The sequence below is a fragment of the Delphinapterus leucas genome, chromosome 17 (genome assembly GCF_059928025.1).
Source record: "Delphinapterus leucas isolate spDelLeu-1000000601 "Yukka" chromosome 17, BTC_Dleu_Yukka2, whole genome shotgun sequence".
NCBI lineage: Eukaryota > Metazoa > Chordata > Mammalia > Artiodactyla > Monodontidae > Delphinapterus > Delphinapterus leucas.
This window is the reverse complement of record NC_143145.1, coordinates 11,424,369-11,436,733: the sequence shown is the minus strand read 5'-3', so window position 1 is coordinate 11,436,733 and position 12,365 is coordinate 11,424,369.

Here is a 12,365-nt window from a genome sequence, read left to right as displayed (position 1 = left end):
ACTCTCTGCTACTCCATCTCCCCGTCTCTAAAACAAGAGATTTGGATCTGATGGTTCCAGCAAGTTCTGAGAGTCTTGGAGCCAACAGATTTGTGAGTTCTGGGGAGCTATGTCAGGATGGCAAGGAAAGAAAAAGTAAGCAGAAAAGGGCTAATAATGACAGTAGTGTCTGCTGCTTTCTAACAAAATCAGATGTTTGTGCTGGACAGTGTGCTATAGGCTTTATGGGCATTATCTCCCCAAATCTCATGATACTGTTATGAGGGAGCGATTGCTATCCCCATTTTGCAGAGGAAGAAGTTGAGGATCAGAGAGATGGAGCACAGAGTTGGTAAGTCACAGAGCTAGCCTTCAACGTCAGGTCTGCCTTACCCAAATGCAGACACAAAATTGCATCCTAGCCTGGCAGTGAGAGACAAAATTAAAACTCCTTGCATCCCCTTGAGCGCACACATGGTATATCCTATGTTTTGTTAATCACCAAACCCAAAACAGTGAAGAAAAACAAAAGTGCCTTCATTGCAGGAAACCAAACGCCAGGCAAAGTCATCTCTCTACCTCATTTTTATGTGCAATTAGGAAGTGCCTGGGTAGATGCACCTGTGAGAGCATAACCTGGGAATCAGAAGAACCAAGTTCAGGTTGGGATCCATAGTCCCTTACCTCTATACTCCCCACCACCTTTCATCTCCTGGAAACAGAGAGCATATTCAATGTCCTCTGAGAGATTTCTTGAGGATAGGGTTTCTCTGACCTTAGCATCTAGAACAGAGGTTGTCATCAATAATATCTGAAGAAAGATTAATGTTCTATAACCATCACTTTTGTTTCTAAGCTACTGATCTTAATCAGTTGGCTCTGGGTCTCTAGTTTATCGTACCCAGATTCCTCTGTGGTATAAAAACCACGCTGACTACCTTCACAAATAAAAGAAACATCAGCCACTCTAAATTTGCAGAAAAATGTCCCCAAAGCAGCATGGCTTTTGACCATATGTGGTTTTTATACTGCATGCTTAAAGTTACAAATTTAATATAGGGGCTAGATTGAAATTTAAATGTTCTAAACTCTGATGAGTAGAAATGAATAAAAATTTATTTATTTGATGTAACTGAAGACAAAAACTCTGTCAAGCCTCAATTTTCCTAGAGCAGACATCTTATTCTAGTCCATTACCTCATACTGTACTCAATTTGATTTATCCCTTTTCTCAGCAAAATTCAAATATTGTTGACTGCTCTATCTAGAACAAACCTTAGCTGTTTTCAAATAAAATTCAGTTTTGGGGGGTTTCTTACCCCTCTCAATGGAAAAAAAAATACTACTATGTAGGTCAAGGGTTTACGTACATTCCATTTGCCCAGAAGAGCCCCAATCTATTATATTGGTATAATTGTAATAGTGACTCTTCCACTTTCAAAAGTACATGTTTCAAAAGTTTGCACAATAAATTATATGGTTCACCCTACGTGTGCCACCATTTTAGCTGATCTTCATATTCTCATTGGAAACACAAAGAGACAGGAAAGATGTCTCTCCCTAAGAGCTTGAAAGTGATTTAGTAGCATGGATGGGACAGCTTCTTTTCTAAAGAAAGAAACAGAACTAAGAACTAAGAAAGAGAGCTAAGCTGTATATCATCAATATTATTAAAAATTGGATTTCTTCGAAACGCTGATAGGCAGGAATGCAGTGGGAGACTCCACAAGGTAACTCTCTGATCACTAATTCTAAATGATCGGGAGGTAAGCACAAAGAAGGCAAGAGTAGGCCAAAGCTTGTAGCAGGTGGCAAGTTAACAGAGGGGAGAGAAAACCAAAGCTGCTTAGCTTTTATGCACCTGTTATTTAACTCAAAGTGGATAATTTTCAAACTGCAAGGCATGGAACAGATGCAGTTAGTAGGAAATTGAAGGCTACAATAGATTATAAGATAATTAGGAGCAAGCCCTATCTTCCTTATATTCATTCCAGTTTCCAGATGCAGACAGATTACATTCCAAGGTACCAAAACATCTTGCTAATATGAGTGCAGTGGAACTGCGAGTCATCTTGAAGAATCATGTAGAAGGAAAAAGTATTAGAAAAACGAAAAGGAACAAGTGTTGCCCTGAATTCTGAAAAGGGGATAAAACAGATTACAGAACCAACAAAGAGATAAAGTCCTTTATTAATCCCAAGAAAAATTCAGGGACAGATTATATAAAATATATATATGGTTATAACATATCAAACCAAATGGGGATCCCATAAAGCCCACATAAGTTCACTTGGAACAACTGAAGGTTTTAGTTCCCAGTTTGATGAAGTCATTAGAATATTTGAAGAGAAGAAAGATATAACTTTTATATGCTTTGATGTTAGCAATATATGTGACAAGGTCTCTCCTAATAGTCTTATGATCTTGTTATAAAAGCGAATGTTACATGAAATGGACCATACCTATTACACTATCCCTAGGAATATCCTAGTTTCTTCATATTAACAAAAAATTGTTATAGCCCCAGGTAACACAGGAAGAATTTGAGGAGCCAGGTTTCAAATCTAGGCAACAAGCTCTTAGAATCCAAGCACTAGGTCACTATGTCATAATGCCTCTCCATTTTATAAGATGTAGATAGCTCTTTATCAAACGTACAGGTGGCATAAAACCAGAAGAAAAGGCAAATGACAGAATCAGTGTCAGGTTTGGAATATGGTTCAAAGCTTTAAAAAAAATGCAACAAATATTTCCTAAATTCTATGTACTGGTTTTTTTATACTAGATACCATGAGGAGAAAAAACTCATTAGCAAATGATTCCTGCCTTACTGAACTTTCTATAAGCTCATTATAGAACCAAAACTGGACTGAAGTTTACATCAACTACAAACCATATCTATTCACTCACACCGCTTAGCCTTGGAAGCAGGAACATTATCTCTGTTGGTCCAAACTCATTAACCAAGACCAATGAGTGATGTACCACGATCGTTTCAATTCAGGATGAGGAAACCTGCCCTAACAATTAGAGCAGTAATAAATAAAAACTATGGCATCTTCATCATTGGATGTACTGACCTGGAAATTAGATGATTGTCTTTCACTGAAATGTTTCAGAAAGGCTTCTTCCACCGAATAGAGTGTAGTCCAAGAAGGTTCCCAACTTTCCATCTAAATCTAAGATTCTGGTATCCAGAGGGCAGCAATTAGGGGATTGATTGCAGTTCAGGTGGTCAAAGAAGAATTCTGAAAATGAAGATTTGGGGATTGCATTTTGACTATATCTATCAGACTGTGAACGATAGAAATAACAGACAAGGTTTATGGAGCCCTTACCATATGCAGGAGTACTTACCGTTCGTTAAGTTCATTATACACCTGAATTAATCAATTCATTTAACAGTATATGGAGGACTTACTATGTGCTCTTCTGTGATGGACCCAGAAACTTAACTAGGAATAAGAGAATAGCCATCATCAAGACCAATACCATCTTAAAGCAGAAACTCACAAGGAAAGGCTAAATTATATTTTCCCAGTAGAATACTGATAAGAGCTTGACCAGAGCCTATTCACTTCCCTCATCTCCTTCATTCTTTTAATATCCTGGATATCCTCCAGGAAAATTGAAAACCCTTGACCCCCTCCCCCTATTTTTCAAGTCAGGACCTCCTTCCCCTTTCTGTCTTCATAATCTTTTCTCTCCTTTTGGTCCAGTCTCATCAGTACCAACTGATCCCTTTCCCTCTTATGGCCCCCTTCCCCACTGTGCGAGAGAGCTCCATAGTATAGCTTGGTAAAACCATAGAATGAACTGCCCTGGGGTCATAGCACCTGGGTTCAAGGCTTGGCTCTGACGTTTATATGTGTGTGATCTCGAGAAAGATCTTTAAAGTCTCTGAGCCTCTTCTGTAAAATGAGAATGAACAATGGTTCACACGGTGGTGAGACAGTTCAATGTGATTTTATATTGAGGATTTATTCAGAAGTCAGGTACTTGGAGTTATATTTGCCTGTTTAATGTGGATAAAAATGGGTCGGAGACTATGGCTTGAGCTATTATCAGAATCAAGGTTCCTAATGTAATTCCTGAAGAATAGATATCTCTGTAGAACCACTGGCCTCCTCACAACAGGCTAGACTAGAGCATGGAGGAACCAAGAATGTTTGAGTCTCAAAAACAAGCTACTCTGCAAAATTAGGGAGAAAAGAAGCCTAGATAATGCATATTAATACCTTACTAATTTCACGAACCCACTAAATAAACTTCTTCCCATGGGGAGAAGTGATAGCAGGAATGGAGAGAAGGGTCAGTGCTACTTCTAAGAGAACAATGCAGAGTCTGTTTTATGGACCCAGGCAGAAACTCTAAAAGAAAACAGTACCTCCTACACAAAAAGGCAATAAAAATAAATGGGAAGCCAGGTATAGGATGTTATGGTATTCTAGGCTGGACACAAAGAGAGCTTTGCTGGTGGATGTAGTCTATGGGGAGAAAGAAAAGAGGTTGTCTGGTTCAGTATTTTACTAGAGCAAGTGAAGTCATAACATCTATTTAGTTTAATCCCTGGTATTGCACAGGTACAGGGCAGCGAAGGTTTAAGACAAGTCACTTCAGTTCATGGATGATGATGTCATTGATGGAGATAGACTGGATAATGAAAACAGTTTGTAATAAATGTAAACATTTTCAGCTTTTTCTGATTGTTTTACCAGTGTCACTTACTGATACTGACATATCCCTCTCTTGTATTGTTTATGCTTCGCCAGCATGTAAGTGCAACACATCTTAACATTTTTTATTTACCGCATAGTTTTGCTATAGAACGCTCCGTCAAAAGGCATTATTCAGAGAGCAAAGCATTCAAGGGAGAGTCTTTATGCCAGAAGCTTCAAGGGTTATAACTTCAGATACTGCCTAACATATTATTTTAATATCATTATCATGCTGCTGCCTTAAATGAGATTTTGCCACGGCTGGCTTTTTTCGTTTGTTGTTTTTGGGTTATAATAGAGTATAGTAGCTTCCAAGGACAGAAAATCAATATACACTGCTAAAAATACCTTGGTGTTATCCCAGCTTGCAGTTCTGCCAGCCTTAAAAGGGAAGGAAAGAACAGTCGAGAGAGGTTTTCAGGCCTCGGTATTCAGGATTCTATTTGATGATTTCCAAATCAATGCACCAGAAATATCTCCTACATCTCTCTTTTAAGGACGGCTCTCCTGCCTTGTTTTTCAGTAGCACAAAACCCACACTAGATACTGCACTGATGACGTTCCACTGTGCCTTTCTCCATGTCACCCCACTTTGCGATTCTTGCTCCCAAGTCTGGGTGTGGTAAAGTTCCATGGAAGGGGCGTGGGAGTATATGTGTTGGAGATTGGGGAGGCACGTGTGTGCTTAGTATTCCCAGAAGCTCAATTTCAGAAATGAGGGGAGGCTGGGAGTAATGCCCAGAAGCACAAGGGAAAAACTCCTTTTCTCAGCCTCCATCCAGGCAATGAGGAACTTTGCTCCTTGGGATTAGTCCAAAATGCTCTCTGGCTTATGACATTTTCTCAAACTAGAGAAAGTATTTTCTGGTAAATGTGCCTTCACTACTGCTGATGGGAGAAACTGGAAGTTGACAGGGCTGGACACCAAATTTAATAAAATTAAGTTAAAAACATTTACTAAGATCCTTTCTGATGTCCAGCACTTTATCAGACCCTGTGAGGAACATAAAAAATTACAATGAGGTATCACCTCACACCAGTCAGAATGGCCATCATCAAAAAATCTACAAACAATAAATGCTGGAGAGGGTGTGGAGAAAAGGGAACCCTCTTGCACTGTTGGTGGGAATGTAAATCGATACAGCCACTATGGAGAACAGTATGGAGGTTCCTTAAAAAACTAAAAACAGAACTACCATAGGACCCAGCAATCCCACTACTGGGCATATACCCTGAGAAAACCATAACTCAAAAAGAGTCATGTACCACAATGTTCACTGCAGCTTTGTTTACAATAGCCAGGACGTGGAAACAACCTAAGTGTCCATCGACAGATGAATGGATAAAGAAGATGTGGCACATACATACAATGGAATATTACTCAGCCATAAAAAGAAACGAAATTGAGTTATTTGTAGTGAGGTGGATGGACCTAGAGTCTGTCATACAGAGTGAAGTAAGTCAGAAAGAGAAAAACAAATACCGCACACTAACACATATATATAGAATCTAAGAAAAAAAAATGTCATGAAGAGCCTAGGGGTAAGATGGGAATAAAGACGCAGACCTACTAGAGAATGGACTTGAGGACATGGGGAGGGGGAAGGGTAAGCTGTGACAAACTGAGAGAGTGGCATGGACATACATACACTACCAAACGTAAAATAGATAGCTAGTGGGAAGCAGCCGCACAGCACAGGGAGATCACAAAGCACTGTGACCACGGGGTGGGATAGGGAGGGTGGGAGGGAGAGGGAGGAGATATGGAGATATATGTATATGTATAGCTGATTCACTCTGTTATAAAAGCAGAAACTAACACACCATTGTAAAGCAATTATACTCCAATAAAGATGTTAAAAAAAAAATTCAATAGGACTCTCCCTCCCCTAAAATCAACTTATGCTAATAGTTAGCACCAAAGTATGAGTCTTGGGTGAGTTTGTGGCAGAATTCAAAGGAGAATCTGTCATAAAGACCATCTGGATTGGCTTTTTGGAGAAGGTGGTGAGTTGATAAGACTTTGAGGGTGAGTAGGATTTGAGTAAAGTGAGGACCAACATATGAGGCGTGCTGGCAATAGCAGGTCATGGGTTCTTCTGGATAATTTGAGCCATCCAGGAGCTGGACTTATTGTTTGGGGTTATTTAGGGGCATTTGCTTAAATGCCACTTGAGCCAGAATTGAATATTGATTTGACAAATGAGTTCTGAAATCCGGTAGGCCCAGATTTTAAGTCCGGGTTCACTCCTACAGTCTTGGGTAATTTACTTAACCATTCTCAACAGGCTGCTGAAACAGGTGAATGCTGCATACCACATGAAGTGGTATTGAAGACAAAATGATGGTATTTACTTATTCAACCAATATTCTTTATGCCATCTTTGCACCAGGTACATAGAATTCAAAAATTCTAGGCACTAAAGTATAAATGTAAACAAACAGAAATGGCTATGTAAATTGTCCACCTCATGGCAAAAAAACCAATTAATGATGGTTTTTAATTTGATGCTTTAAGCTTTACGGGAGAGGAGCTGAAGTGGTAGGAATTGTGATTAAGGAATATAGATCTGTCCTGGGTGAGTAGAAGGAGGGGGCTGGGCAGACGCTTGGAGGCAGAGAGACCAGCTGAGAAGCTTTTGTACCAGACCACATAATAAGAGTGTCAGCTAGGGCGGGGGCAGTGAAGACGAAATTCGCCGAGGGGAAGAGGTCACGATGGCACATTCTCCCCTAGAATTTTACGCCAACATATCCAAGAATAGCTCTGAGTTCACAGTCTCACCCATCACGAAAGAATCATCACTAGGCTTTCCACTGAGTGTATATTAAGGCATCCTGACCTTTATTGACTTCCGAGAACAGCAGTTTTCCCAGGATCCCAGTTGGGAAAGAGGCTTATAAATAAACCATTTTGCTTGTTCACTGAACTGGACTGTCATTCGCAGTGATATGCTGACTCAGGTGATGCTGAGTGAGTCCGAATGTTAACGTGAAGGTCTTCGAGGGGAAAAGAAACAACACTGCTCTTCCCCTTAAGTTAGGGGAAGCAAAATTGAGGAGGCTGTGGTTTTAGCTCATTAAATGATCTCAAGTGTATTTGTCAAATGCCTCGTCAAGAGTTTTATTATCGACAAGGTATTCTCTTTTCTCTAACTGTATATACCTTAGAGCCTAAGAAATTGTCCGTTCTAAAAGTAAATAAACCACTGATTCCCTCCCTGCAAAGGTAGGACTTCTTGATTTTTTAAGTCATAAGCTTAGTTGGAGGAAGAAAGCAATGACAGTAGCAAGAGTAAACAATATTTATGGAGCTCTTACCAAATGCTGGAGCATTTACCACTTGCTACGTGCATTATACATCTGAATTAATTCAATTAACAGTTAATGGAAAACTTACTATGTGCCCCTCCGTGAGGGACCCAGAAACTTAATTAGGAATAAGAGAATAGTTATCGTCAAGAAAAGACCAACACCATCTTAAAGTAGAAGCTCATAAGGTTAAACTATACTTTCCCAGTAGAATATTGATAAGAACTTGACCAGAGCTTACTGTCTGCCCACATTGCCTTCCCTGTCTTGATATCCTGGAAATCCTCCAGGAAAATTGCAAACTGTCCTCCTATTTTCCAAGTCAGGACCTCCTTTCTTTCTTTGACTTCGTAACCTTTTGTTCCTTCTTGTCAGTCGTTTCTGATTCACTCTCATCATTACTAACCGATCCCTTCCCCTCTTATTTTCCACTTCTCCATCCTGCCAGGAATCTCAGTAGTGCATCTTGGTGAAACCACAGAATGAGCACTGGCCTGGGGTCATAGTGTCTGGGTAAGATTTTGGCTCTGAGCTTTATTATCTGTATGACCTTAACAAAAACCTTTAACCCCTCTGAGCCTCATCTGTAAAAGGAATGAACAGCGCTTAACAAGGTAGTGTGATAATTCAATGTGATTTTAGATAGATAGGTGATAGATAAGAGATACACATATATACATCAATATAGACATATAAGTATATACATGTATATGTCAATATCTACATGCATACACATATGTAAATGTCAGTGTATACATATATAGTTGATGATATGCAAATTGCAATCTGTAGTTTTCCTTTTTTTTTTAACATCTTTATTGGAGTATAACTGCTTTACAAGGGTGTGTTACTTTCTGCTTTATAACAAAGTGAATCAGCTATACATATACATATATCCCCATATCCCCTCCCTCTTACGTCTGCCTCCCACCCTCCCTATCCCACCCCTCTAGGTGGTCACAAAGCACTGAGCTGATCTCCCCGTGCTATGCAGCTGCTTCCCACTAGCTATCTATTTTACATTTGGTAGTGTATATAAGTCCATGCCACTCTCTCACTTCATCCCAGCTTACCCTTCCCCCTCCCCATGTCCTCAAGTCCATTCTCTTCATCTGTGTCTTTATTCCTGTCCTGCCCCTATGTTCTTCAGAACCTTTTTTTTTTTTTTTTAAGATTCCATATATATGTGTTAGCACACGGTGTTTGTTTTTCTCTTTCTGACTTACTTCACTCTGTATGACAGACTCTAGGTCCATCCACCTCACTACACATAACTCAATTTCGTTTCTTTTTATGGCTGAGTAATATTCCATTGTATGTATGTGCCACATCTTCTTTATCCATTCATCTGTCAATGGACACTTAGGTTGATTCCATGTCCTGGCTATTGTAAATAGAGCTGCAGTGAACATTGTGGTACCTGACTCATTTTGAATTATGGTTTTCTCAGGGTATATGCCCAGTAGTGGGATTGCTGGGTCCTATGGTAGTTCTATTTTTAGTTTTTTAAGGGGCCTCCATACTGTTCTCCATAGTGGCTGTATCAGTTCACATTCCCACCAGCAGTGCAAGAGGGTTGGTTCCCTTTTCTCCACACCCTCTCCAGCATTTAGTGTCTGTAGATTTTTTGATGATGGCCATTCTGACTGGTGTGAGGTGATACCTCATTGTAGTTTTGATTTGCATTTCTCTAATGATTAATGATGTTGAGCATCCTTTCATGTGCTTGTTGGCAATCTGTATATCTTCTTTGGAGAAATGCCTATTTAGGTCTTCTGCCCATTTTTAGATTGGGTTGTTTGTTTTTTTGATATTGAGCTGCATGAGCTGCTTGTATATTTTGGAGATTAATCCTTTGTCAGTTGCTTCATTTGCAAATATTTTCTCCCATTCTGAGGGCTGTCTTTTTGTCTTGTTTATGGTTTCCTTTGCTGTGCAAAAGCTTTTAAGTTTCATTAGGTTCCATTTGTTTACTTTTGTTTTTATTTCTGTTTCTCTAGGAGGTGGGTCAAAAAGGATCTTGCTGTGATTTATGTCATAGAGTGTTCTGCCTGTAGTTTTCTTAATTAGCTATTCATTTGCCTATTTACCATATTCTTAGCGCAAAATTGCAAGCTCCATTAGGAAAGAAAATTGTTCTGTCTTGCTATTGTACCATCTTTAATGCCTAGAACAGTTTCTGGAACATAGTAGGTATTCATTAAATATTTTTGCCAAAATAAAGGTATGAATCGTTGATGCTTAATAAGTATTTGTCTCTTTCTGAGCTTCATACGTGGAGATTTTCGCTTCTGTTCCCCAGCTACGACCTGAAGGAAAGTTGTGTAATGACTTCATAACAAATTTATGATTTCCAGTCTTAGCTAGGCTCTGTGTTTCTTGATAACTCTTTAACTTGTGTCTACTCAATATCCCTTCTTTCTTCTCCAAGGCAGCTGTTTCCAACCATCATCTTTTACCTTGAGTTTTCCAGTTCTCCAGTCTACTCTCCCTTCTGCCCATCTACAGGGAAAAATAAGAGCCCCTATGGTTTCACTCAGCCTTTTCTGTCCCTTCAGCCTTGTGATGGTTAATTTTATGTGTGAAGTTGACTGGGCTAAGTGATGCCTAGATGGCTGGTAGAACAGTATTTCTGGATGTGTCCGCGAAGGTGTTTCTAGAAGAGATTAGCATTTGAATCAGCAGACTGAGTAGAGGCACACCAGTGTGGGTGGACATCATCCAAGCCAATGTTGAGGGTTGAACAGAACAAAAAGGAAGAGAAAAGGTGAATTTCCTCTCTGCTTGAGCTGGGGCATCCATCTTCTCCTGCTCTCAGAGATCGGTTCTCAGGCCTTTGGACTTGGGCTGAATTACGGCACCAGCTTTCCTGGGTCTCTAGTTTATAGATGGCAGACTGTGGTACTTCTTGGCCTCCATAACCACGAGTCAATTCCTATAATAACTAAAGTATATCTATGTATCTAGATAGATCGGTAGATAGATACTATTGCTCTGTTTCTCTTGAGAACCCTGATTAATACATGTCTCCTTTCTGACCATGCTCCAACTCTCTCCCACCTTCAGTCTCTTTTTTCCCCCTCGTTCTGTGTGAAAATGCCCTCCACTAATCTCTGATGGAATTCCTCAAAGACATTATTTCTTGTTTGCTTCACATGTGTGAAGGGAAACACAAACAAAGGCAGACTATGAAAAAGACAGAATGCATGGTTGTTTTTATAAGGATTAACATGAAACTTGTAGGTGAGCAAAAACCAAGTATTGTTACCTCGCAAGGCTGTCCTCCTTGGTAGCACCTAAGCTCTGGGATCTGGAAGAAACAAAAACACAGATATCAGATGGAAGTTGTACTATCATAGGTTTACATAGCCCATTAAAATGATGTTTGCCACAGCATCAAACCACATGACAATCCTGGAAACAGAGGCTCAGAGAACTGAAATGATTTGTTCAAGGTCACAACCTTTATAACTTTCGTGGTTGCGTGGGGACACTGGATTGTCTCACATGAAATCCCAGGCTTTCTCCACCAGACCCCTTGGACCTCTGTTGGTCTGAGCGCATGTCACAGAACCACAGACACCTATTTTATGTTCCAATTTTTGCCCTAGTCCTTTCTTTTATGACCGGACCCCCAAAAGGCTATAACTCCAGATGCATCTAGTGTAATAGCTAAGCATACTTTCTCAGGAGCCAGGGTTCTGCTTTCATAGCCTGTCTGTAACAATCACTAGCTGTGCAGTGTTCAGCAATTTCCTTGATCTAGTCGCCCCTTCTCTGTAAAATGGAGATGATAATATCCTAATATCACACGCTCATCTGAAGATAAAATGAAGTAATACATATAAAGCACTTAGAATTGTGCTTGGAATACAGAAAGCACTACATACATGTGAACTCATCTTATGTAACCAAGGACTGTGTGGTGAGTTTTTCCTTCCTCGGTGTAACACATGGTTCACTTTGAACAGCAGGTGGTCAGATACACATTTATCAAGAGCCTACTAAGCACCGTCTTATTTTTCTTGGCTCTGTCCTGATATGCTTTGCCTGACTTTTGAAGTACCGATGCCATTCCTCAGTCTGCTTTGGCAGATTCTTTGACATGGTTGGTCGCTACCTGATTTGGTCCCCTTTGCCTCCCTATAAATCTCTCTCCTATCCTTGCCCTTGGTTTTAATCAAGGGCTGTATGGCAGGAATTATTTCTAGGAATGGCCCCCAAGATCCCATGCCCTAATCCCCAGAGCTTGTGAATTCCTCCTATAATTGTGTTATTTTATATGGCACAGTTAAAGAGAGGTTATCCAGGTGGTTCTAATCTAGTCACATGACCCTTTAAAATAAGAGAACTTTC